At 45.9% G+C, this 25,593-nt stretch overlaps 1 protein-coding gene across 2 annotated transcripts in view; it reads right to left on the reverse strand.

The window, feature by feature from the left end:
* Positions 1-25,593, reverse strand: part of SH3RF3 (SH3 domain containing ring finger 3) — a 372,049-nt gene that overhangs the window by 340,511 nt on the left and 5,945 nt on the right. Inside the window, exons 1-2 of one of the 2 annotated variants that reach the window (XM_042981039.1) lie at positions 12,761-12,800; positions 4,688-4,851 (exon numbers count right to left, since the gene is read on the reverse strand). The exons of the other annotated variant lie outside the window; for it this stretch is intronic. The gene's annotated coding sequence lies outside the window, so the exon portion shown is untranslated. Of the gene's footprint in view, positions 1-4,687; positions 4,852-12,760; positions 12,801-25,593 lie in introns of those variants that run through there. 2 annotated transcript variants of the gene reach the window in all.

Below are 25,593 nucleotides of genomic sequence, written 5' to 3' on the forward strand. Positions count from 1 at the left end.
TCCAGAGATTCTCATAAGCCTGTCCAGATGCACCTGCACCACACCAGGGCCCTACCTGGCCCACCCCCTGTGTCAGGGTGTCAGGCCCGCTCAGCTCACAGTGGACAGCTACAAGCTACAAGAAGTCAGGAGAAGGTGACAGTCAAGCATAAGGATTTAATTCAGGTGGTCCCCCTCTGAAAAGGGACCCCTCCCTCTCCTGTCCATCTGCAAAGCCCTCAAATCAACTAGTATTATCAAGGCTTACAGTCATGTCACTCCTCATAGCTGGCTCCAAATAAGGCAGGACAACCCTGGACTGGCTCTTCCCAGCACTGTGCTCTGAGATCAACTGCCAAAAGGCCAAAATCAAAGTGAGAATGGTAATGTCATCTCCCGACAGCCAGACCCTCCAGCAGATGGTGAAAACGTGTAGTTTTGATCCCTCCAGAAAAGCTCTGAATTTGTAACCTGGTGATGAAATGTTTGCAAATCAAAGCATTCATCGCTGTTTGGACTCCCAGAAAGCAGAAGTTTTAAGCCTAACAAGAAGGTACTTTAGGCATAACCAAAGGCCTACCTTATTTGGGTTTGTAAGATGATTTCATTTCAGCAAATCAAAGTCTCACAGAGTCCCTACACAGAACAGGCTTCTCTCCAAAGTCACATTTTAGAGGGATCACCTTGTACAATGTGTTCATCCATTTAATGAATGATAGATGCAAGAAATATAAAAATGAACAAAGCCACAGCCCCTTGCCTCATGACACTTATGCTCAACTGGGAAATTTGGACACAAAATGATACAGGCGTGCGGTGACAGTCCAACGGGAAGTCCAGAGTATGACAAAAGGAAAAACATGAACAAGATGGAGAGCTCTTATACCCACTGATCACCTGTAATCAACAGCCATCAAGTTTCTACAATATTCTTTTCATTTTTTAAAAGATTTTATTTGTAAGTAATCTCTACACCCAACATGAGGCTCAAACTTACAACCCCAAGACAAAGAGGCACATGCTTTACCAACTGAGCCAGCCAGGTGCCCCAAGTTTCCACAATATTCTTTAATCAAATATAGGCCAAGATTATAGAAAGCTACTAATTCAACTCCTATTATAGGCTACCAGTGCTGAGAAGCCACCATGTATTAATGTCTGTACCACATCTTCTGCCCCTGTGGTTTCTCTTAAATTTCTAAATAAATGGGCAGCCATGTTTTGGACTAAAATGCCACTTCTCTCCTTTTTACAAGGCCACACTGTTCTAGAAAAAGTGGAAGAATAAAATCCCATATGGCAGGAACCATATCATAAAGGAATACTCAGAACTACTCCTATACCAATTCTGCTAATAATTCACCTCTGGGTTGCCACACCTCCATAGGAAGGTGGCGTTGCACTTCTGACACTGCTCAACTATCCAGCTTGCTGGGGGCCATATCCAGGAATGGGTATTTTATAAGAAGGCAGAGCATATGTTATGTTGAATGTAAAAACAGTGATGTTATTTTTATTTAAGAAGTAAGCCCTACACATACGTTATAGCCTCCAAAATAATCTTTTGAAAATCATATATGGGGGACAGAGTTTTATAATTAATTGTAGTTTCATACTTACAATTTTAACATGTTAAAAGTGAAAGCTAGAGTCTTATACCATACCAGAACCCATAACAATTGCCAATAAGATGAATAGGGAGAAAAGACATTCCATATTGCTTTGAGGAAGAATTTATGGGTCATTTTTTCTTTATCTCATGCTCCCTAAATTCTTTGTACTCAGAATATTTCCCCTTCATTTCCTCCACTGGAATTCCCTCAAAGTAACTATTTTGGATGATTTTTTTTCCTGAATAATCTTTTCTTATTGACTCTACTATGACTCAGCAAGGGGGCAGTGTCTCTGTGTACAAAGGTGTAACACCACAAACAAAATCAACAGAAATAGGAAAGGGTGTATATCTTCAAACAGTAGAACTCAGGACAAAGACAACCACGTAAAGGTGTTCACGTGGCTTCTTTGTGGCTGGCCCAAGTTTACCCACGCAGCCTACAAGGGTATTTATCTATAGAATGAGCAGGAAACTGGCAGAAATGGGAAAATGAATAGCCCAATAGTGGGGGGGGAAAAAGAGGGAAGGAAGACAGAGCTAAAGTCAGATACCTGAGACATAAAATTTGCCATTGGGCATTTCTCAAACAGGGCACAGGTGTCCAGCCAAGGGGACACGTGAAAACATGAATGTCTACATGAAGCCACAAATACACTGAATTGTGCTTAAACAAACATGTTTAGCTCACTCATGCCAAGTGAGCACTCCTGTGTGCCCAAAAAGGGAAGAATCTGAGGAGGCAGTCCCAGCAGGAAAAAAATCCCCAGCCTGTGGTATCTCTGGGGCAAGAGAGACTGCCATATGGGCTCCAGGTGTGATGTGTCTATGCCAGGGGGGATACAGTCTGAAGAAGGGCTGCTGTGAGGTTGGTCAGCAACTTCTCTGTCAAGATCCAGAAACCAAATATTCCAGGCTCCATGGGCCCCATGCTCCTGTCACTATTCCTCCGCTCTGCTGCTCACTGTAGCGGGAAAGCAGCCTCAGACAGTAGTGAACAAGGGGGCATGGTGGTGTCCAATTCCCATGGGCTGGGATCTGCCTCCACACCCTGCTTTAAAGCATGCTCCTTCCACCTGAGTCTTGCTTTTCTTCCAACAGTGGCAATGTGGTGCACTGAGCCCACCATCCTCTTTCCTGCCAATGATCCCTATTTGAGTCAGGAAGGAGCAGGGAGGGTATGTGGAAATGCGGGGCTGTAGACAGGTAGTCCCACTAGCAGTTCCTCTGCCCTCCAAAATGAAAGTAAACTTTCTTGACCCTCATGGTAAAGATCTGTTTTTGGAATTAGCACTGTCTTACTCCACTTTTGTGGTTGATGGTTTTACTTGAATTTGGCAGGCTGTGGACCTATTGCTGGGTATCTTTATCTAAAGGGGAGGGGAACCCCAGGAAAAACCAACCCAGTAGGCAAACACAAAGTTCAGTCAAGGCTTATTGCCAACAGGAACAGTGATCCCCTGGAGGACACTGGCCACCTTCCTTTATATTCCACTGAAGAGGTTTTGAAAAGAAAAACAATTACAACCTCTCCAATGGTTATTTACAACCTCCCGAATGGTTATTTTCATTCGCAAGGTCCAGTTGTGGTGTAGTGACTGACCATCGTCTGTCAACCCCTCTGAAATCTTAAAGTAACCTGCAGCATCTAGAATAGGGAGAAGAAGGTAGAAACCTAGGTCCTGGCATAGCAGGGTGCTGTAGCCAGCTTTTACCAGCTCAAGGGCTAACAGTTAAATTTTGGAGGTTTCACTAGCCAGTGAACATCACGTTGGTAATTTGCAACTGACCATGGTGGGAGCATTGATACCTTAAAAACTGGCAAATGCTACATGTCAGTGAACTTTCCTTCTTGCTCCCAGAGGCCCAGTTTTTAAACCTTTACCAGCACACCACTGTCCGGGAGAGTCCTGGAAAAGGAAGCTGGGGAGGTAGAAGCAGGAATACTTAATAGCACATTGGGAACCAGACAGGTTTGGCCACAGAGTCTGCAGAAACAAATCAAAAGGCGGGGTAGGGGCACAGGAGTCATCCCAGACCAAGAATTTCTAGGGGTTTTAACATGACTGGGAGAAGAGAGAGCCCCTCAACCACCCAAAGCCAGTGACGCTCACCTTGAGGCAAATATATAGACACAGACATCACATAACAAAGCAAACAAAAGGCCCAGGAAAGGAAAGACACTGAGAAGTAACATGTCCAGATCACGAAATTGAAATCAGTCCCAGCCCATCCATCAAACTCTAAGTGCATTCTCTTATTCATACTTGGTCCAACCACAAAGAGTTGGTAATAGACCAGAGAGATCATGGAAAACACATTGTGTAGGAGGAAGAGGAACAATTACTGAGCCGTTTCCTGCTCACAGGGAGCTGCCAGCTGTGTATCCAACAGCACCATGATATCAGTTACTAACTATGGAGCAGCAAGACTTCCAAGCCTCAAACACCTGTTCTCTGGACATCTAGGAAGAGCCTCATCTGCCCTCTCATGACCCTAAACAGTCCACCTGCAACTTCTGTTCTCCCAACACTGTAATCACCTGTTTCATTAGAGAAGAAACCAAACACGGTACCCTACAGCTGACACACTACACCCCAGAATTAACTGTGTCTGAGCAACAGCCATACCCTCATTCCTGCTTCCAGGGTGAGCTGGGCTCTCAGGCTGCATGAGCTCCCTCGGTGGGGCTGTGTGCCACCCGGCTGCCAAGGTCGCTACTACAATCTCCTCCACTTCAGCCTCCTATTTGATGGGATGAGCCCTGGTCTATCACTATAAATACCCTGGGCTTTTTTCCCTTGAAATCTGGGCAGCCTGTTACTTTAAGAGAAGCTATAAACCTCTAAGCCAGGTGACAACCTCAGCCATCTTAAAAGCTGGCAGCTAAGAGGCTCTCACAACTAAGCAAAGGTAAGGAAGAGGCTGCTGTTTCTAGTGTCATCTGTGGTCTCTGGCCCTGTGGCAAGGAATGAACTGTTCATCTCATGTCAAAGGCTAGAGGAGCCATCACTGGGGAGTGCAAGAGCAGCCCTGGCTTTGTGGGCACCCGTAAGCTGTCAGAGCAACTTCCTGCAGTTTTATTTGCACCCATACCTCATAGGGATTTTAACAGCAATGCTGAGATGTTCTGTGTTCACAGAAGGTGAGCTTGTCTTCAGTGAGAAGCCGATGAAGATCATCCCAAGGCACAAACGTCAGTGAGCTCCAGGGCACAGGCCCTCCATTATCTCTGGAGTCCACTGTTCAGCCAAAGACATCTGTGGCAGAAAACAAGAGATGTCCTTCTGCAGCCACTATCTCTGCCAGCCAGCAGAATCCTGAACCAGCACAGTCCCTCCGTACCTTGGGGATACACCCAGAGAGACAACTGGGCAGGGGCAGTAATTCTGTGACACCTTGTCCACATGAGGCACTGCTGGTGTGCAGTGCACTGGACCCCCTCCTCAAACCACCCCAGGAAGCTTCATGCTCGCACTGGACAGAAAGGAATCTGAGGCTCAGCACAGTGGCCTCTCACTCCCAGGTCACACAGATGAGCCTGAAGCCAGTCTCGGCCCGGCACTCCTCCCTTGCTAACTCCTGCTAACCCTTGGAAGAGCGGCCAAGACTCACGGGTACCAAACACCGTGGGCTCCTGCCTGGCTCAGAAGCAAGAATCTCTGTGCCTTTCAATCACCCCGTGTAACTGAACTGCTACATTATGGCTCAAAGAACCAGTCTCACGGGGTTGACTGTGATTTTATGCAAAGAAAGTGAAGAGCGCAACAGGAAGCCTCAAAGAGCTTCTCTTCTAAGGAAAATCCATCACTTTGGGCTCACAGCACCTGCCCTCCTGCTCTCCCCAAGTTCCAAGCCAAGTCTGAACCTGGGATTCATTTCTCCCTTCAGCCTTGGGGCGAGGTTGAGGCTCTTGTCACCACCTTACACTGGACAGCTGCCACCATGGGCCCTCTGCAGCCCTGTCCACCTCCTGGGGGCCCCTGTAATATCTCCTGCAGCCACACCTCAGCAGCCCCTCCCAGCCTACAGGGCAAGTCCACACTCCTGGGCCAGCCCCTGAGGTCCATCCAGACCTGGATTCTAGAGCCAGGAAGACGACAGGGAGAGTGTCTCTGACTCAAGGACAGGGAGTCTGAACCCCAGCTCCACCACTCTGAGTTCATTTTCATTGGAAAATCAGGGCTCACAAGTATACTTAGCTCACAGAGTTACTGTGAGAATTAAATGGGATGAAACTGGTGAATCTGACCACCATTGGATGGTGTGAGGAGAAGCGGCTGAGGCTGGGACCCAGGCCGCCCCCACACGCATAGCTGAAGAACAGGGGAGCAATGGGCAACTTCCCCCATTATTGCTTTACATGTAACAAAAGGAGCTGCAAGCAGTAGCTGTAGGAGCCTACTTCACTGAGACCATCCGTGTGACCCAGGGAGGCCCCCTCATCACCTCGATTCCTGACCCAGTGCTTCAGGGCAACTTCATGGGCTCCACACTTAGGTCACAATCACATTTCAGCCCCTCACCAGCTATGGGACCTTCAACAAATCACATTACCTCTTGTGAATTCTGCTGCCAGTCAGTAAAATGGGGGCCCTGCCTCATGATTTTATGGATGACACACAGACTTGTAGTCTGTAGAATAAAATGAGTCAGAGTGAAATATGTAAATATCCATTAATATAATTTCCTCTGATCATATTACAACAACCCAGGAAATCCATTTCAAGAGACCTCATCCCAACTGGCAAGAAGGTCCAAGAATGCCACATGCAGTCAGCACGAGGCTGCCTGTATTTACCAAAGAGACTCCTGGAGTCCTTCCCAGGGTCAGAGATACCAATCTTTCCATGTAAGGGAAGCAAGCTGAAGTAATATGCAACTTCTGTGCGATCTGAGGGAGAAATCAACCTTTATTCACCTTTCTTTGGTAGTCCTTAAGTAAATGACAGGACATGAACCAAAAAGAAAGCAGAAGTGCCTCCTTCAACCATTACCAAGAAATCAGAAGTTTCTCCTCTGCTCCCTCAGTTCAGCGTAGGGCTAGTTTTAAACTCATAATCAGGTAAGCTCCAACAACCTTTTGTATTATTTTTTTAAACTCAAAATTCATTCTTTAATGTCCATACTTAGTGATTCTCCATGGAATCACTCAAAGGTCCTGAAATAAATGCTTTAGGTGGGCACTTGCTCCCGCTGAAAACCCTTATCCAGGATGAGAAGTATCAACAACCCAGGCCTGGGGACACTACAACAACCAGGAAAACATGACACGGATACCTGATCTTGGTAAGAGCGTATGTGAGCCCCCATCTATGACTCATGGGGTTAATTCCATGCCCAGTGCCAAGCTCACTGAGTTAACAAGCTTTGTTCTGATCTGCTAAGGTGGGTAATTAGAGAGTATAGAAATTGGGAGGATGGCTAGCTGCCAGCAGTTTTTAAAGTGACAGCAAAGGTGGAGAGAGGACCTTGCTTTCAACAATATGGCCCATTTGTACACGAGTGAAACAGGCCCACAGGGTGGCTCGGGAGCCCCCTCCCCTGAGGTGGCCCTGAATCACAGGACAGCTCAGTAATGACATGCAGAATGACCCCAAGTCACCAAGCAAACCTAAACTAATCCAATATACTTGGGACAGTAAATACAGCAATTTTAGAAAGATGTCCAACAAAATAGCCCAAACAAAGCCCTGACCTGGGAGAGTAAGTATGTACTCAATTTTGTATTATTTATACACATCAATTCATGTAATATTATACATATTGGCAGGGCCTACTTCTTCTAAAGTACTGCTGGAAGCCATATGAAAGTTCAATGTTACAACTCAGGATTGAATTACAGGCCAGATCTTCTGCTTGAAATAAATCATAAATAACTAAATATTTTTCATCAAAGCAAAGATACAACTTCAAAATTCCAACATCATTAAAACAGTAACCACTATCTCATACCACAAGTACCATAAAATAGGCATAAATACAAAATACACATTGAATAGGATACTACCTAACATTAGCACAGCAATTTTCAATTTATAAAACACCTTACACAGCACGTTTGACAGTCACCCTGACCTCCAGAGGGCAGGAGCTCCAATGTGCCATACAGCAGCAATGAAACATTCTCTGTCCTATTTCATGAATCCAACAGAAAAAAAATGGCTGGAGTCATTCCAGGCTGAAGTCATTAAAGGTGACAACTGAAATGGAAAATGTAAAGCCATCTTCAGGGATGAGAGCAAGAACTCCAATAGCTCAATTTGGGGAACGGCCTCCAAAAACACCTCCTCTGACACTCCCAAGCAACAGCCCAAACCCACCTGGGCCCATGCTGACCCTGTCCAAACACTAGGCAGCTCAACCACAAGCCAAAACTATCCATCTGGAATCCAGGAAAGCTAAGACAATGAGACAGTGTACCCCTGGAGCCTGCTACCTCTAATTGAGATGTCCTGCCATGACCTAGGGCCAATTCTAATGTTGAGAGAAAGCTCTGGTTTCCCACCAATGAAGAATTCAAGCTGCCTGAGGAAGCCTTCACAAAGGCTCTTCGAGACCTTTGAGAAGGGCTGATGGTCCCATCCCAGGAACCATGCTCAGGACCACCTCTACTTCAACTACTAGAGGTCAAAGGCACCATGAGTGAAATGCTTTACACCTCATCTATACCATCTGCCCCAAGTAATCCCCAAAGCCACCTGCAGCAGGACAACACACAATCCTCCCAAGATCAGGAAAGGTTGGGGCACTCCCTCCCCTGGTCCCAGCATTTCCTGACCTCAGGCTCATCTGGTCACCCAGATAAGCACAGCAACAATGAAAAGCACCATGTGAGACCCACACTACCCTCACCACCCACACTAGCAAGCTCTCTCAAGCCAGACCATCAGTCACGCCCCATGCAGGGAAGACATTCTGAAATAAAATGGAGACAAGACTGACACTCTAGAAGCAGCATTAAACCTATGAGATCAAAGTGTGAGAACCACAGCATACTGTAGTATCTGTACTTTGATGTGTCAACATGGAAGGCTTGGGTCTGCTGGTCTGTACCCTGAATCCTCGGAATCATGGATAGGGCCCCTTCACCTGAACCACAGTCATATCATGAAGTTCCTTATAATTTGAACAAGGAACCAGAATTTCACTTTGTATAGGGCCCCATCAATGATGTAGTGGTACAGACTACAACGTCCCAGAGTGCCAGAGATGGTTGGGTGGCTCTGTAAGATGGGTCTGCAGGAAATCCCAGCTCAGTCAACAGAGAAACACATGGCAAGAGTACATCCTCTGCAACACCAAGTCATAACTTAGTCCCAATGCACCAGAAGCAAAGTCACATGGATTAACTTTCACTAGGACATGCCCATCCTTCACAGTGGCTTCCACACACAGAGAGATAGCACCTAATGGCCCAGTCTGCAGGAGGCAGGCAGGTCAAGTCCTGGCACTCTGGGCCTGGTGTAGTGTCCATCTACTCCTGACCTTACTATTCCCCCTCAGGGAATCACAGCAAATTTTCTGCCTCTTTAATAACCCCCCTTATCTCCTTCTCAACAGAGCCGATCTGTCCAACAAAACACAAATTAAAAAATCACTGAGAAGATAGAGAAAAAACATACAATTCAGCTTTCAGTAATGCTTTCTCAGTTACTGCATAAACACCCACAATACCTTTGAGGATGGATTTAATTTCTCTTATCAAAAGGAATGTGCCCCTCAACCTCACCCACAGGCAAAGTTGAGGGCTAATGCTATCATGCACACATTTTGACCGAGGTTAGTTCTAGTGAAATATTTGCCCCAACACTGTGTTTTGCTCTGCTGGGAACAGGCTTCACAAAAAAAGCTTCACAGTTACTGTCTATGGACCAGGTCCATTTCTTCCCATCGGAATCTGCTTCCCAGAGGGGCTCAGACTCAGCTGCAATCATCACATCAGTAGCTTTAGGTTTCAGTGCTACCTTTACAAGGGAAGATTTCATTCCAGAGATGGAAGCTTTAAACACGGTACCCAGGGACTCTACTGGAGGGAAGAGGAAGGTGTGCTAAGACTTACTCTTCTTGTTTGAAGGACAAGGTGTTTCAACTATGGGCAACAAAACTCTGACAGGCTGCTCCATGGGGGAGAGTGACCAGCACACCCCACCAGCCTAGTGAGGACACTAGGGGACACCCCAGGTTCCCACCCATGCCCCCTCCAGATGGAATCCATTAACTGCATTTCCAATGCAATGCTAACTCTTTATTAAGTAATGGCATTTAAAGAGAATGATAATCCCCACAGCCTTAAACAGAAATATGATAATACACAATATAAATAATAAAATGCAAAAATCCAATTTCCATGTAGTGAACTCTGAAACATTCCACGGTTTCCATTATTCTAGCTTTCATTCTAAATGCTATAATGCCACTGTTGGCACATCAGGTCCCCAGAACAAGGCTATTATACACTTGTTCCTCACTTGAAATATGAGCCCAGAATTATTTACTCAATGCACTGTGCATGTCAGCTAACAAAAGCACTGCATGAAGGATCTGACAAATGCACAGGGAAAGTGCAGGCCACCCCCACACACATTCCCCAAAACCATAAAGATATAACAGGTTGATGGAGAAGGGAAAAATATCCACCTCCTCGTATGCTACTGCCTGTCACCCCAGAAAATGGACAGGCTGGCAGGTGACAGCTTTGTAATCACTTAATCCTAAAACCCTGAGCACTCTTTCTATGAAGGAATGTAAATCAAGATACTGAACTCCACTCCCCCCAAAAGGGGCCGGGAGAAAAACAAAATTAGACTCCATGTCCATCAAGACCACTGAAAAGAGACTGCTGATGAGGAGACATGTCAGAGAAGTAATAACTTCCCGTTGGGAAATTTAAATAATCAGCTGGGTCTGAAAAATGTGCACATTCTGGGTTTCAGAGCAATTTCTCAGTGTGCCTTTTATAAGCTCTCCAGGCTGTTATTACATTAGCTTCAACCCAAAAATTCCTGCAGTAGTTTGCAGATTCTATCACTACAACAATTCAAGTATCAGAAGAAACTTCAGATTGTTTCCTATAAACCCTCTGAAAGTACATTATATGGGTACAAATAGGTTAGAGTCAGAAAAAAGCATGTCGGCATCAGAACCTCTATTATGGTACCTGGAGTGTTCAAAGCTGTTCAAGCCCAGCTGTCCGACACAGTGCCACCAGCCACGTGTGGCTACTGAGCACTTGAAAGGGGGTGGTTCAGAATTAAGATGTGCTGTAAGTGTGAAATAAACACCAGGCTTCAAACAAAGCTTTGAAAAAAGAATGTGAAATATCTCATTAATCATATGTATAGCGGTTAACGCTTGCATGCCAATATTTTGGACATAGTGGGTTAAATAAGATAGAGTTTTAAAACTAATTTCATCTGCTGCTTTTTACCTTTTGTAATGTGACTGCTAGAAAATTTCAAATTACACATGTGGCTCACATTTTTTTCTATGGACAGCACTGTTTTGGAGTATGAAATTAAGAATTCAAGCCATCAAAAGACTTTATTTGAACACATGTTAATCCATTAGCTTTCTGTAAATGTTTTTGAGACATGTAAGCGCAGATGTCCAGGAGAAAAAAATTCTGTATTCAGTCTGTCTCCATGGCCACAAATGTGGAGCCCCACAAACATCTGGGCCTGATTCTAACACTCAATCCAGAGAGGAGGAGACTCAGATGGTAGAGAGAAGCTACCTTTGCAAGAAAATTGAACAAAAAGACAGTATCCACACCTCACTGTAGGTCACTATGTACACATTTTCCATAATGTTCATTTCACTGTGTGAATCAAGAACAATTCAAACATAGCAAGAACGCAAGGACTCCACCTCCCCAAATACAAGGCAGGTATATCCCTTTAAAAGCCTCTTCCTGCACTGAGCCCTAAAAGCATGGCTGACCTTCACCAGCATTTCAGCAACAGAAAAGATAGAATCTTCCTGTTCCCATCCCCTCCCCCATTATTCCTCTTTTTATACATGCTCTTTGTATTCAGCTATGAAATTCTCCCACTGACTTGCATCTTTACACATTTGTATGCATTTTTTTACAATATGGTAAAATATAGCACAAAATATTTTAATTTCCCCGCAGTCCAGGTAGCTGGTAAGGAAAAAATAATATGAACTTGGAGGCAATCAGAACTGATTCTAATCCCAGCTCACACCTTGGTTTCCTGCTCTGTGAAATGAGGCTTACAGCACCAATCCAACAAGAATGCACATCCCAGAGCAAAAGCCAGAGTCTGCCTGGGTTCAGACTCCAGCCCCCACCCACCAGCGGTGTGACCAGGTGTTCAACTTCTCTGGGCCTCACTTTCCCCATCTACAAAATGCAGGTAATCAGAGTACCTAGCTCACTTAGTGAATTAACGAGTTGAATTCATTGCTTCTGCACAAAATTAGTTTTCTAAAGAATTACTTTTTAAGTGAATTAATGAGCAGAAGAATGCTAGGCTCATAAGTAAAATGGCTCCAACTGCCATCATGTCAAGACCAAAATCCCCAGCATGGGCTTCCACATTCACCTCCAACCTTATCTCAAGCTGATCCCATGACCCCACTGTGCCCCCAACCACTTCCTTTCAGTTCCCCATTTGCTCCAACCACCTTAGGACTCTAGGCCACCATGCCTGCTGTTCCCTCTGCTGGAACACTCTTCCTCCCTCTTCACCTGGCCTGGTCCAACTGCTCATCCTTACAGCACAGATCTGGCAGGATTCTCCAGTTCTTTGCTCTTACAGTCTTTTACACTTCTCTGTAGGTTGGGAATGGCCTTCCAGGAAACTTTTCCAGGCCTTCTGTGGTTTAGACCGGTACTGATCAACCCCTGACATCAGCATCATCTGGGGACTTTTGACAAGCCAAACTGATGCAGGCTGTGCCCAGACCAATCATATCAGGATGTCTGGGCTGGGCCCACACTTCAGTGTTTGGGCAAGTTCCCCAAGGGATTTCAACACGTAGCCCAAATCGAGAACTACTGGATCGACAAAGGAACACAGCTGCAGTATTTTTTAAAGGATTGTTTCAATCTTCCAATGGGATTTTACAAAACCATCTATCAACTGCAAAGAGAACTTATGATTTTGTTAAATCTAAGTTAATCCAATTAGAGTACAGGAATACCTGCATTACCAAACATCTCCACTGTATCTGAGATTTTTCAATTAGCATTTTAGTCAGTCCCTGGATAGCGCTCCCATAACACCAACCAATTGGAAGATCAGGGGGTCAGAGACTTTGTCTTGCTGTCTGTGATGTCACCAGCATGTGGAACTGTGCCCAACATACACAGGTGCCACATGGAACCTGTGACATGCTGTACAGTCCTCCGCCCACCAGACTGCAGAGGACAGGAACACAGGCCAAGGAGCACACCTGGCACAGAGATAGGCACTGAGTGGCTTATCAGCACTTGCTCATTTGAACAAATGAGTTCACCTGTGGCTTCTCCTCTCCCTATGCCCCGACACGCTGGTTGTCCTCTCACTGTGGGAGAGGCCCCCACCTTCATTTGAAGACATTCATTTGTGGTTTATGAAATACTGCGGTAACCTTTGAGATGCAAAGCAGTTTAGAAGTGCAAATGACTTTCAATATGAATATTAATAGTAGCGTTATTAATAACTGAAGTTGTCTGCCAGACACTTGACTCTTGATTAAAGGAAGTGAAGGAGCCAAAGCCAAGCCAGAAACATCTCAGCTCAGAGCCAAAGGATCTGTGCTAAGAGCATCGATCCCTGCAGGACCCGAGGATATTCGAAAAGTCTGACTAGAGGAGTTTACATAAAGTAAGGTGGGTGCTGCTACTCCCATGTCAGGTCACACTTTCCCGTGTCTTCTGTTCACTGCAGTGTGAGCTCCACAGGTAGAGCTTGGCTGGGCTTGCTGCTCTTCCCAGAGCCTGTGAGGCCCAGTGTCTGGCCTGTGCATGATGCCCCAGCAAAGTTTTTGGATTAAGAAAAGAACAAATGAGTAAATGAGAGAAAGGAGAGAAGGAGGAAGCTCAAACCCAAAGCTTACACGGGCTCTGCCTATACCACTAAGAACAAAAACCAGAACTTTTTCTTTTGCTAAAATCACCAATCAGAACTATTCCACAAGCTATTAACTCACTTTTTTTTTAACACTATGGTCACTGTAACTACAAGTATTTGAGATACCAGCTGTCCTGACAAACAAGCAGCCTGTCTATAACCAAGTCTTAGTAACTTCATGATTCGAATACATCCACATTATGCTCTTCTTAAGTCATGAATGTACTTTTCAGCATTAGAAAATTATCCCTTTCACATCTTTAAATATTGTGGTTTCTGCCTGACTAATGCCATCTTTAATTATACATCATCGAGTATTTTACTGTGATCTAATGGGGTCTATTACTCATCAGAATGGCCCCAGTCAGCAATCATATTCCCCAGAGCCAACTATTCAACCCCTCTTTCATTTTTCAAACGTACCAGCCTGCACGTGCACAAATTTATACACAGATTGAGCCATAGCATCTTATCAATTTGTCCAAAAGACAAAACTATCCCAGAAGGAACTCACACTATATTGGCTTCCTAGTGAGTTCTGGCACAGTAACACTATGACCACTGATGGTGCTCTGACCTCACCCTGGGCACAGACGCACCTCCCTGTCCACCCCATGCACACTCTACACAGGGGCACGAACAGAAGAGAAATGGGTACTCTTCAAGGTAAGCATTGTGCCTAAGTCCTACAGCAAGCAGGTGGCAGATGCAGGATCCCACCCTCAGTGGCCACACACAACGGGAGGCCAGGAGAAGACACACACAACAAGACCTGGCTAGGACACAGAGCATGTAGGGGCGCTTTCCTCACCCTGACTCCCACAGTCACCAACGACAATCCATCCAAATGACCTTTTTCATTATACAATATATTTTGAGGGGCCAAGTGATCTTAAGCAAACCTAAAGATCAGAAGTCAGCTAGTCCCAAACTTTCATTCAAAGGGATGAATTGCCAATCAAATTAATAATTTTAAATGCATAATTTTTAAAAAAGTATAAATGTGTATGCACCGTTTTTATTTTTTTAATATGAAATTTATTGTCAAATTGGTTTCCATACAACACCCAGTGCTCATCCCAAAAGGTGCCCTCCTCAATACCCATCACCCACCCTCCTCTCCCTCCCACCCCCCATCTACCCTCAGTTTGTTCTCAGTTTTTAAGAGTCTCTTATGCTTTGGCTCTCTCCCTCTCTAACCATTTTTTTTTCTTCCCCTCCCCCATGGACTTATGTTAAGTTTCTCAGGATCCACCTAAGAGTGAAAACATATGTTTTCTCTGTATGACTTTCTCTGTATGACTTATTTCATTTAGCATAACACTCTCCAGTTCCATCCATGTTGCTACAAAAGGCCATATTTCATTCTTTCTCATTGCCACGTAGTATTCCATTGTGTATATAAACCACAATTTCTTTACCCATTTGTCAGTTGATGGACATTTAGGCTCTGTATGTACAGTTTTTATATGTTAACGTTTACACATGTATATATACATGTATTCATGTATGTTAACATGTATTAGTTATCGAGTAAAAAATGAACAGGTCTGGCTGAAGTTTCAGACATTTTACCTAAACAGCTGGTGATTAACTTCTGCATACTTACAAGAAAGACCCAAATTACTAAACCAAGTGCCCTAACACCCAGAAGCAAAAAAAAAAAAAAAAAAAAATAGAACTAGAAAGGTCACTTGATAGACAATTAACAAATAAATCATTTTGAAAGACCTGGAATCAATGACAAGCCATGAGACCTTGATGTGTCCCTTTTGAATAATTGAGGAGGCATCTTTTCATGGACCATTTATAACACTATGTTTAGAATCCCATTTAGTGCTCTGAGATAATTCATTTAAGTGTTGGCTTCTTATCAGACTTGTTGACCAAGCAGCAGATGGAAACAATAAATACACACAGATCTAGTGTGTGTGTACTGTGCCAACAGCACATGGAAGTGGCCATTCAGGAACTGCCTTCACTTGGCCCTAGTGACAGTGAGGCTGCTTGTCAATGCACAGATCCAATATTGGCCTGAGAGGTGTTCGGGTCATGCCGATATACTCTCAGAGTGCGCAGCACAGTCTCCCCACGTTTAATCCCTTCTAACAAACTCCCAGTAGCCACTGGCAGTTGTGATTCCAAGAAACAAGTATTCTTGCCATTGCTCCCAGGCACCTCTAGGAAGGTGCCAGCCAACATCTCTCTCCTTAGAAGAAAAAGAAAACTCATTCTGTGACTCACTCCAGGGTTATGGGGGCTGGGGGCAGGGGAGAAGGAATAGAGACAGAGAGGGGAAGAGCTTGTCTGAATAGCTGTGAGGGAGGGAAGAGTTTTTGCTGAGGATAAAGCCCCAGAGGCCATTGAATTGGAGGTGAGGCCCCAGGGAAGGCACCAAGAGGAGAGGAGATAAAGCATTAACCACTAGCAGGGCTTACTAACAGGCCATTGAGACTGGAGGGGAAGGTGGGGAGCAGGCAGGGCAGAGGGCTCTCTGGAACACGGAGGATGGCAGAGGGATCAGGGAAGCTCTGACAGGGAGGATGGTGGCATCAAGGACTGTAAACACAGAAGGCTGCTCTGCATGATGGGGCTGGCAGTGAGGTTTCATGAAGCCTCTCAGTGCCCATTATCCTCAATAAACCCTTGGGTCAATGCCTTTCGGGAGATTCTCCACAGAGCATCCAGCAGGACCGTGGGAAGTGAATTAATTCTGTGGCAGCAGAGGCCCTGAGCCATAGAAGGCTTGAGAGAAGACACAGCCCCCCAAGACCTCCTGAGAGACAGGGAGGGAAATGCTGGGTCTCCTACTCACTTAGAAAGGCTACCAGCCAACGTGTGACCCTCAAAAGGCCACAGTGAAGCTCCTATGGAGACATGCATGGCTTGTCCAGGGCAGACAGACGTCAGAGGCTAAGCACACAGCAGGACCCATCTTCTGCCCTGCAGCCACCAACTCCTCTGCATGAGCATGGCCTCTGGATCCCCCTTCCCAGGGGCTGGTGGCTGTGGGAGCATCCAGGTGGTGGTGGTGGTGGGAATGTGAGAAATGGCAGCTAACAAGAACACTACTTTACCTTGAACACCCTAAAATGTCTGACACTGGTGGATAATCCAGAACTAGACAAAAGGGTTATCTAAAATTTTGGAAAGAAAGGATTGCAGAAAAGAGACACAAATGTAGACTCTGCAGTGTCCCCCAACCCATGCCCCCCATGTCCTTCCTTAGGGTCCCAGCCCAACTTTGTTGGGGATTCATCCATTCTATCACTTTTTATTATGAAAACTCAAAGCTCAAGAATACTAATAGTAATGACAGCCCACATTTATTAAATTCCTACCATACCGCTAGTCCTTGTCTTCAAATGTTTCAGGTATGAACTCATTCAGCTTACAGTCCTTCGAGGTGCTAGATGCTCTTCTTGGTCCCCACCATACAGATGAGGACCCTGCAGCACATGGGTCATATCACATGCCCAATCGCTGGTTCACCAGCATGCTGCTAAGATATGTGGGGAGGAGAACGAGTCCAGACACCTGGGTCCCAAGGCTCCAGGCCTGCCCATGGCCCTATGCAGCCCTCCACAGCTCCTCTATTCTTTCATGGCTTTTCTTTCAGAAGCATTGTCATCTAGTACCACACAAGAACCAACGACCCAACACCAAGACCACTACTGAAGTCCCGCTCCTACACAGGGGGTTCAGACTCAATGCAAGATGTGGTCCTGACCCTGATCAAATTATGATGAACCCTGATGAATACCTGCATGGGTGAAAAAACTCAAGACCTAAAAAATAACCAGAGAATAAATTCTAGAAGAGCTCTGGACATGCAATGAGAACATAGAAAAATGTGGCTTGGAGAAGTGCAAAGGGTCCCTCAGTAACGTGTGGTCAGCACCAGGGAGATGAAGAGGAGTAGCATAGGACAGCCCCCAGAACATCATGGTAGGGAGAAGACACATAAGGAAGCATACACGGACAATGTGATGACAGGCTTCTCCATAGTGTCCAAAGGAGAAGGATGGAGGAAGGGGTGTCGGTCCTTCAGGGATGGACTACCTTCAATCAATGACAAAGAAGGTGCTGAGTCTTGTGTAAGCACAGAGAAAATGGGAGAAGAGACCTGGCTGTGCACAGATGAGAGAGCAGGCATGGGCTACAGGGCCATGGAGCTGTGGGTCAGGCAGAAATAAGACCACAGGACCTAGAACCTGGCCCCAAGGAAGAGTCAAGGGACCTATGATGACAAAACAGCATGTAGGGATAGTTATTTCAGCCACAGGCACAAGCAGACTGGCAAGAGCAGTAGCAGGGAGTATGGCCACAAGGGAGCTGGCCCAGTGTAAGAGGAGCTGGGTTTGGTGCCCTCTGAGAAGCAGAAATGAAGTTAACTGTGCCTTCTGAGAAAGTAATGACAAAACTTGGTGACCCAGACAGAGCTGATTAAGGCAAATCAAAAAGGATCCCAACTCCTATAAGACAACAATACTAGGTCAGGCCCTCTGGGCTCAGCATCCATCATGAGCTTACTCAGACAGTCCTGCCATGAACCCAGAGTGTGACCTGTGAGTCTGAGACTGAGAACCAGAGTGCAGAGAGCTGTCTGCCCTGAGGTGAGCCCTGCAGCTCCAGGAATAAGGATGGTAGGAGAGCCTATTTTGACCATTTCCTTTACCCTGTGTATCTCTTGGTTCTGAATCCTGTGTCACTTTCTCCTATGGTCACACTTTGCCAAATTTGGGTACCAGTGTGGTGCCTGAGTGGTTCAAATGGGCATGGAGAGGACTCTGTGCCAGGTAGGTGCCACACGCAGCAGATGGGCGTAAAGATGGCCCAGCTTGGACCCCCAGCTCAGCAAGCATGAGGATCCCAGGGACACATGGCACTCTTAACCCTCCCTGCCCCATTTATATTTCAGCCCAAAATAAACCCCAAAGACTAAGCTGGTCACACTTGCTATTTGAGTTGAAAAACAATTTTAAACTATCTTTCCAAAAGTTGGCTTCCAAGCATCAAATGCGGTCCCTGTCTCCCATATTCACCTCACCCAACCTTCTCCATCTTATAAATCTGCTGCCCGGGCCCCAGAGACTCAGAGAAAACTAGGGGTGGAAAAGGTAAACATCAAGATGCTCCAGGAAAACAAAGTCTGCTTATTCTGTGACTTGAGGCAGTTTTTATCTAAACTACAGTCATCCATGCCTCATTGTCACAATATTTACTTAATGAGGTTCTTTAAGTTGACTCACTTTTGATTTAAATTTGTTTCCAAATAAGACTCCTTCTAACTGCCAATTTGTTTTTAGTGGACACCTTGACCTCATAGAAGGAATCACTAAAATAAACATCAACATCACCACCAAGCACTGCCTGGGACATCCTGCAGCCATCATGGTGTGCCCCCCCCACCCCTGTGTCCCCACCAAGAACATGACCACTCCTGTGGCACTTTCTCCTGCTCTGCCATACCAGGCCATCCTCCACCAGCCAGGATGCCACCTCTGAGTCCTCGACACTCCATTGTAACACCTCCTTGCTGCATCTGACAACATGACAATTGTCACCTTGAAAACAGACACGCTTGAAAATTCCTCAACCTGACAGAAGATTTCCCACTTACATCTATAAAGTGAAAACATTCCCAAATGACAGCCACCTTTCCCTCACAGTTGCTGACAAGCCACGGCATGTCCTTCACTCAGCAACGATCCACGATTACTTCTCAGGTAAGGCCAAACACCAACTATTGGAAAATAAACTGTAGCCAGACCACACTCCAGAATGAAGGCCACGCTCCATGTGGTGTAACGAGGACAAAGACAGCTCTTCACACACAAAAGGAAGGAGGGCTTCTGAAAATGGGACAAGCCCACAACAAAAGTCACATCTAAACCCTCCTTCAGGGGACACCACTGTCAGTCAGGTGATGGGAGAGACTGCCTACTCATCTTCAGAGAAGCCCTTTGTGCGGCAGCCCTCTTCTGCTGTGGTAAGCCAGTACACTCCACTCTGCTCAGTGGCATCCAGCCCCCCACAGCTGTGTCTGACGAGCTGCAGAACCCATGGAGCCAGCTGGGGTGGGCCAGGGCTGTAAAGGTCACAGGAAACCCATTTGATTCTAAGCCTGAGGAGAAAACTCCATGGTTTTATATGAAAATCAGAGGAAGCATATTCTAGAATAACATTCATGTAAGTTTTTAAGAAGATAACACAAGACCTCAGATAAACACCTGTTGTTGGAAAGCACACAGCAGGAAGGGTGTGGAAGGGAAGGGGGCAGCTAGCAAAGAAATAGGGATACACAGGTTACCGAGTCTGAAGGTACAAGAGTCCACCCAGAGGGGACTTGGAACAGGCTGGCAATTCAGCACAGTGGGCTGGAATATACCACCTAGCAAGCAGCAGCTTTCCCACGAGGCAGCAGTGGGGTGGGGACCCTATAGGAGGCCAGAGCAAGACACCAGAGGTGCCCTTAGGGAACACATCTGAGAAACCCCAGGAACTCAAGAAAGACCTGGCAGGGCCCAGGAGGCAGAGGTGACAAGGCAGAGAAAGTTCCCCATGTGGCTTTTCCAGGTAAAAGCAGGGAAGGTATGTGCGTGCTACTTTGGGAGTCTCAAAGAGAGAAGCTTCCAGCCCGCTACATGAGGCCACCTCTCAGGGTGGCATGACCTCGTTGGGTGTGCCCCACAGAGCATGGCCAGGAACATTCCCCACTGTGGACACCAAAATGTGTCTGTTCATCCAGAGGCAAAACTGCTGCCAACCGAACACCATGTGATGGTGAAGCAATCAAAAAGAAGGTGTCCTCGTTCCCAGGCACCAACCCTACACAGAACAGGACACCCTTGTCCTCAGCATGAGCACACCTGAGAGCCATAGTGGCCCGGAGGCACAAAAGGCACAGAAGAAGAGGAGCTCCTACCTTGCTGAGCTGCAACAACTGCTCTGGATGTCTCCTCTCGGCCTGCATGGCCCCTGTGAACTCTCCTCTCTCTCTCTCCAGGTCTGACCTCCCACGGATGCTTTCAGGAGTCCCATTCCCCAGAGCTCAGCAAATGAGCATTTTGCTGTCTCTGGAGAGATGCTGACTTAGAAGCCTAACCCTCCTCCCAAGATGCATGGACATCCCCAAATGTTCCTGGGACCAGCACCCTAAATCCACAGCAGGTTTCTGTATGCACCTGTAAAGAACCTGCCAGGATGCACACTGGTGATCTCTGCAGCCCGAGGATCAGATCCACATCTGGTCCCAAGCATTCAGGAAGGAAGGCAAGTGCCAAAGGCTGCAAGGCATTCATGTCCCACCTTTGAGCCATTTCAGTGTTGAGGAGAACCTGTTAATCACTAACAAAGCCAGAGGAAGAGGAACAGAGACACCATGACTAACTGTTGCCTCTGGGAAGCCAGATGATCCAAACTTTAAAGGGCCAACAAAGCAGTAATTGTCAGGAAAACACGCAGCCCACAGAAAGGAACAGTGAAGAAAGAACACTGAAAACAGCTTGAGGAAATAAAAATGGAATCAGAAAATATATGGAAGAGACAAAAGATAGGGTGTGCAGAGGTTTGGGCTTCAGTAGGTTGGATTGCTGATGGACAGCTTTTCACCCGGATGAAGTTGTCTGAGACCTGGATCACCACCTCGCATACAGCAATCCCTACCATATGGACATGTAAGCTGCCCACACCAACCCAGAAGCCACCCGATTCCCCAGTTTCCTCTGGGCAGGGGGCATTTGAAGTCCCCTTGGCCCCCAGGACCACCCACAGAGGGCCTGGCTGTCAGGGCTATTTTAGGGGTTGTTCAGTTTGTAAAAAACCTCAGATAGACAGCTCAGAGTTATGTAAGAAAAGGTTTCTAAGCCCATGAGGTTGTTACAACAAATAAGGCATTAGGTGGGAAACTGGTACACCAGGGGCCAGACTATAGGCACTGGGTGGTCAAATCTGATTCACTGATTAGCTTGGAGACACAGAGAAAATGCTACAATTAATATCAACCACACTTCACGGACAGGCTATTAACCCCATGTACAGTGCATATGCCTTTTGCTGGAACAATAAACAAAATTCTATGTCCCACAACATTTAAATTAAGACAAATTTTTTAATTTGCAAGAAATTGCTGAAATTTGTGGAAAATGGAAGAACGTCAGTATGGAAAAGGACCTTGAACAGAACAGTGGTTCACAAGGAACAAATTGAAATAGGCAGCAGTGGCTGATGCCGGGACAGAGCATCATGCATCACGCACATTGGCTCGGGGCCCTTAGAGAGGACACTGTACTGGAAGGGCAGCAGTGGGGAGGCCTGGCCCGGCTTTAAATGGAAAGCCTTCCTCCAGCCTGTACTCTTTACCTCTGCCTTGTCATCTGAGTTTTAACATTGTATGGGTCACTACCTCTGGTCAATAAAGTACTCTGTTTCTTCGGAGCCACCGTATTTGAAACAAACAGCTTCCATCAGCCCATGAATGCACATCACATACATCCAACACGGATGGTGCTGCCCCTGCTGCCTAGCCCCTCATCAGCTCCAGGGTCACGTGTCCAGGAAGGGGCCCGCTGTCTCTGGTGAAGGGCTCCGTACAAAACTGAAGAGTTTCAATCCACTGTCAAACAGCCTACTGATATCTGAAGTTGTGTCCCCCCTGGTAAGGTCCGACCACAGGGGTACAAGTCCTCCTCAGAATCCAAGCTCTGTCACCTCATTCGAGATGTTAACTCCAGGAAAACTGCTTCACAGAGCATACGCCAAAGCTTAATTTGTCAGATGGCAACTCCAGATAAATTTCCAAATCTATAAGAACCATAAAATACAAAATGCAGCCACAGAAGGCACAAGGCCACTGCTTCTCAGCAAAAGAAGAGCTGTCTCTTCTTTGGAAGCATCTACCTTTCATTTTGCACATCTGTAGACTACAAACTTGGTCCATACAATCACTGCTAGTGACAAAATTAACCCACAGGCATCATGAAGTTAGTAAATAAAGGGAGTCTCACTAGTTATCTGTTTTAAGGTGATGTGACTTAGCAAAGGCTGTGTGCCTGTGCCATTCTTGATGCCCTGCACACTTCATCTCGCACAAACACATCTGGCTTTAGTTACCTTTTGCCACTCTTGGGAAGGGGAAATAGGTGTGGTTTTTCAGTTATGCAGAATTCAAAGTACAATTATAAAGAGTTAAGGAATCCAATGGTTTATCCATAAACAGTAAATATTTCTTAGAAATTTCTCAACCATTAGGGATAAGGTGGTGCTGCAGTCTTGGGGGTTTATCCATCTAAGAAGGCACAGTAGCTGTTGGTGCCAAGGTTCCTGTGCTGTTTTGAAAATGAGCTTGGTGTTCCATTTGCTGGTGAGATGAAAGCAAATTCTGTGCAACTTTCTGACCATCAATACAGTTTTTTACCCAAAGTATTACTGTAGTGCCTGGTACATAGTAGGTGCTCAAAAAAGTGTTCAGTAATGGGGGAGAGAATGCACATTCTCCTATTTCTTGAACTACTGTGACAGCCTTGCCACGAACCCCCAGTGCCGCTGGAGGCCTCCTTCCATCTGAGCACTGTTGAGAACAAGCTCTGGGCTCCAGAACAGTTACATCTGCTCCTGGTGCCAGTGTGTTCTTAAAATCTCTCACCACTTCTATTGACCTGAATTCCTGTAGCTAATCCTAATTCATTTAAACTCATATAAATTCACATGAGCATTACGCACACATTCCATTAAGCAGAAATGCAAATATCATAATATCTTCCTGTTTGCAGATAACCATCGTATCCGTTAACAACGTAAACATGTGTGCCAGAGGAGCAAAACAACCCACCAAAGCAACTCCTCTCAGATGCTCTTTCAGGTCTCCCAAAGGGCAACTGCATCTCTAAATACCCATAAGCCATCAAGGGCCCAAAAAGGCAGCCATCTGTGAGCAGAATCCAAATTGTGCTACTACTTTATATGCTTTTTTATTCTAAGTTCCACTCAGTGGGAAAAGGGAGCCCCACACGGTAGCGTGCTAGCACAATGTTTAAACTATTCACCATTGCCAACACCTTCAGCTTGACACCTTATTCTTTTAAGGTTAATTAGAATGCCAATAGGATACCCATCGAGCATGCATTTCTAATTCATCAAATACGAAGATCTTCCGAGCAAGGCAAATCTGATAAAAACTGACCTTGGCCTCTGAAGACTGGTGCTATAGAGAGCATTTCCCCCTAACTAAATCTTGCCGATGTTTTCTTTCAGAAAGGTACCTCTAAAAAGAGCGTGTTAACTGCAAAAAATCGAGATTAAATACAGATTGAACTGAAATACACACTTGAAACAAGTGCATAATTGAGACCCGATTTCGTCATGCTCCGGCAAGCAAGCAGGCTCTCAACAGCCGGAACGAAGGAACAATTGGATATAATTCTGCTCAGCTCAACCGCACCGAGCAGCCTAATTCCAGGCAGTTGTAGACAAGCTATTGTGTCCTACAGATTAAGGAGGTGTGCTCGGTTTTCAGGAGAGCCTGCCAACCAGCTATATCTGCAACTGGGTGGGATTATTCTCCCCTGCCACCTTTCCTAAAACAGATTATAGTTTGGGTTTTTTCTTCTTTTCACTTTAATGAAGCTTGTAAGGATCAGGAACACTACCTGTGATAACAAAGATAAAACTTAGAAGCAATTTAAAAGGTGAAACAAACAGATTCAAGCACTTGGCTTAGACGCCCACCAATGCTCAACAATCCAGTCACGGTGACAGGCCAACTTTGAATCTGAAGGCATAGCATCATATCAGACACACACACACACACACACACACACACACACACACACACACACACTTAGGATACCATATAAAAAGAATCTATTAGCAGGAAGTGGGCCTTGTGAAGTGTGCCTCATTGGTGATACATAAGTTTAAGGTTTTTGTATCAGTAGCAGGCACTGAAATGACAGCCAATTATGTGTGCTAGGCACTGCAGGCACATCATCTTATTTATCTGATAAAGCAGACAGGATCCTCTCAGTAATAAGAAGGCTCAGAAAAGCTAAACCTTTGCCCAGAGGCACATGGTGAGAAAGTGAGGAACGCAGGATAAATCCACCTGTGCCAGGGCTCCCCACCCCTGTGCTCTACCCCTGTCCTTCTTCCTCACAGGACTCCATGAAGCCCAGGGATCTGCCCTGTCTGCAGCCACATGCACAGGGAATGCAGTGGGCCTCAGTCCCAGGAGGGGAAGCTGATCCTGTGTGCCATGCTCCTGGCTGAGCTGTGGCTGACCAAGGCACCAGCCCGGGATGCAATGCTGGAAGTGTGTGAGAGTGGTCTAGAGCAAACATAAGGGGAAGAAACCCTCCTTTATGTTACTAAGTCTTGTCATGAGGATATGATGCCTGAGGCCATTGCAACTATCTTGAGACCCAGTTTGCAGAGAGGGGAAAGTGCTGGGATGGGACCAACATGGCGGCAGAGCAGAAGGATGGATGATTCTGCATCCCTAAGGAGAGAACAGAGCCACCCAGATGGCCATTACAAACCACTCAGATTCCAGATTTACTGTTTATGTCATTTATATAGGGCTGTCTGTGATGTTCTGATATGATGTTCTTTCCTCAGGACCACACACCACTCTGCACAGTTCCTGCTAACTGCCCATAAGACCCAGAGCCTGGGTTTATAAGATGACAGCCTCAAACTGGAAGAGCATTTGCAGCTAGGCAGCAGATGGATCTAAGAAGTGAGTGCTACTTAAGTTTGAGACCATGGTCTCTAATTAACTGGGCCTGTTACAGAGCCAGAGGACTCCTCTAACCATGACGGTCAGCCCGTCAGTCCAAAGCTCACCTTTCTAGTATGCTCCCATTCACTGTGTGTCTCTGAGCAAGGAAATCTTGGCACTTCTGCTTCCCCATCTCTGTAACT

The sequence above is a fragment of the Panthera tigris genome, chromosome A3, assembly GCF_018350195.1.
Source record: "Panthera tigris isolate Pti1 chromosome A3, P.tigris_Pti1_mat1.1, whole genome shotgun sequence".
NCBI classification, from domain to species: domain Eukaryota; kingdom Metazoa; phylum Chordata; class Mammalia; order Carnivora; family Felidae; genus Panthera; species Panthera tigris.